Here is a 3067-nt window from a genome sequence, read left to right as displayed (position 1 = left end):
GCAGCGGGCTGTGGAGCAGAGCAGTAGGACCTACAGAGCAAGTGGAGTGGGGCGAACGAAAAAAGAACTGAACAGTGAGAGGCAGAGAGAGGCTGGAGTACCCGAGGTGGCGGGCGCAAGCGAGGAAACCTGCTGAGCTCGCTGCCCCTCCCCCTCTCCTCGCGGCTCGGCTCCACTCCGCCAAGCCCCTGCCAAACCACAACTATCTAGCTTGGTGAGAGCAAGATCCTGTTGGAAGTCTGCTGGAGACAGAGGGTGCTAGCTGTGATTATTGGAGACAAGCGTGTCTGCCCTTTAGGGGGTGGCTGCAGCAAGTGTGTGTCCTTAGTGTCTTGGGAGGCGGCCTGGCTAGCCCAGGTGCAGCCTGCAACACAGCCTTGTGAGCCCCACTTGTTCAAGTCCTTGCTCCTGCTCCAGCCCCTCACCGTCTAACCATAATCATCACCATCCATACATCATTAGCCCAGCTGTATTTCCATACTACCACTGACACTGACCTGCTTCAGTTTGAACCCTGCTGTCCTACAGCCCACAGTCTATGATCACCAGTACCAATTTCATCTGAAGCTGCACTGCTTGAGCCTGTGAGTCTGCAAGTGGAGCTGTGCTTTGGAGCGTGGGAGCTCGGTGTTGCATGAGCAGTGCATCGGCGCATTGGAGCTGTGCCTCTCTGGTTGTGCCGGCCGGCTGGCTAAGGGTTCCTCTGCGTAAGTGTCCTCACTTCCCTACCCCAGTCTATTTCCAATCAGCAGGTGTGCTGTGCCCCGCCTGTCACCCTGCCTCCAACTACCTGGGGAACCTTCAATAGGCATCCACTAGACCAGCGGATTCACAGGTTCAGAGTGTTGCTGATCGGTTGAAGGAGCTGATTAGGCTGTAGAAATTGATCGTGCAAAAGGAGCAGGGAGCAAGGAGCAAGAAGTAGGGACAAGAGAGGCATGGCAGAGGCACGGCGAGTCAGTGGGTGAGCCTGTGGGGTCACCGCTCAATACTTTATACATCACCCCCCACCTTTTCTTGACCGCCTTCTTTGTACTCTCTCCACCCATTCGCCCCTGCCCTCTTAAGGTTGACGCTAGCACCTGCCCGTAGAAGAACATAAAAGATTAAAAGACTAAGATATGACCGCAAAGAAATTGCGCTCTGGTAGATTGCTATATACAAGAGAAAGCAAAAAAACTAAAGCTAATCCTTTAAGGAACAACTCATTACAAATAAACATCTTGAAAAGATTCAACACCATCTTTTCCTTTTTTCCAAAAAAAGAAACAAGCTTAAATTCAGCAGGGATGTTGGAGTCTACTCGAGAAGCTCACGGAGAGGCTAAAGTAGACCCTGGAAAATCATCGCCAGTAGTATCTATAAAACTATCTCCCAAAACTGGAGGAACTTGGTCTAGGGATGCCCAACATTCGGAATCTAGGGTGGCGGATTCTTTGCTGGCAAATTTAACCATCTACTCCCTTGCTAACAGAGTCTCCCTACTCGAAGGGGTAACTCATCTAGTCCCAAAAGTTGGAGACCCCAAAGATTTTACTCTCCCTGACCTCAACATTAATATAAATCAGTCTTCTAAGATGTCTCACGCACCTAATCCAGAGTCATCCAGGATTCATATTCCTGCTACTTCAGTTTCCTCCAATTCTCGTGATCCCTCTCAGGATCGTCGTGTTAAAATGCAGCTGTTTAGTAGTACACCCAGCGGAACAAGCATATTAGATTCACAGTGCTCGTCAACTCCCGATTTATCCCCGAATTATCACCCCTTAAATATTAATCCAGAGTCAAAAATGCTGATGTCAGAATCATTACTTTGCCTGGAAAGACTGTTGTCTTCTATTTTAGCCTTAAGGGAGAAATCAGTAAGTAACTCTGACATTATTCTGGATTCTCTTTTGGCCCTGAGTAAGTTCATAGCCTCTGAGCAAAGACTATCACCTGGTAAAGCCGGCCTACTTCGTTCCTGTAAGCCTAATCTAGGGAAGGGGTCCTCTCCCCCTCTACTTTTGGAGGATAACCCCATTCAGCTCAATTCTACTCAAGCAGGCTCTCTTACCCACACAAAAGGGTGGGACTTTGGCGTTCAGGCTGGTAAGCCTTTTTCTAGTAGGAAAAACAAAGTCAAATTGAAAGGTAAAGAAAATTAAGATATACTCGACAAATTACACCCCTCCGCTCTACAGCAGCTTTTCGATCCTGAGACTTTAGCTTCAGTGGCTGTATCTACGTCCTGCCTGCAAGCTAAGAAGGAAAATTCAAGTATAATGCGGAACGTTTTCCTCATTTTCCTAAAAACAGGTGCAAAATCTTCAAAGCATCCTATAGTGGAGGGACTAAAAGTTGGTTGCTCACCCACTAAGGAAAAAGATACCAAGAATAAAAGTAACAGCGTTTGGAAGAAGAAGAAGAAGAAGAAGAAGAAGAAGAAGAAGAAGAAGAAGAAGAAGAAGAAGGAAAAAAGGGCAAAACATCGAAGGATAAATAAAAAAAGGGCAAAACGGCTACGCTTCGACCCTAACCTAATTCGCAATCTATCATCAATCCCCGACTCAAACATTTTGAAGAAGGAAGATGGTCAAGCAGAAATCAACCTATTGGGACTTTGTTCTCCTTTTTTAAACCCAAGTGCTCCAATTCAATCCTCCCAAGATGCATTTGTATTAGATATATGCCTTCCCCCGACTGTTCAGAGTAATTTGAAGCCTAATGCTTCACTATTTGCTTCCTCCTTAGGCAATAATGTCATTTATAATCCTACTGAAAATATTCCTGAGGTAACCTGCCAAGTCTATCACTCACCTTCTGCCCCTTACACCTTGGATTTTTTGTTTATTTTTTACCATGAACCATGTTTGAATAGGCCCTACCTGTTGGGTTGCTTTGCTGAAATCCCTGGCCTCCAAATGATCCGAAGCAATGACCTTGCTCTGGTTCGGGTTCAAAAATATAATAATCCTAGGGGAGCAAGAGTAACGTTTGTATCCAAAGCTATCTCCCATCTGATAATGTCACACAGTGATAAATTACGTTGCTGTGGTATTGACGTTCTTATACCTGAAGAGGAACA

The sequence above is a fragment of the Lissotriton helveticus genome, chromosome 11, assembly GCF_964261635.1.
Source record: "Lissotriton helveticus chromosome 11, aLisHel1.1, whole genome shotgun sequence".
NCBI lineage: Eukaryota > Metazoa > Chordata > Amphibia > Caudata > Salamandridae > Lissotriton > Lissotriton helveticus.
This window is presented reverse-complemented; position numbering follows the sequence as displayed.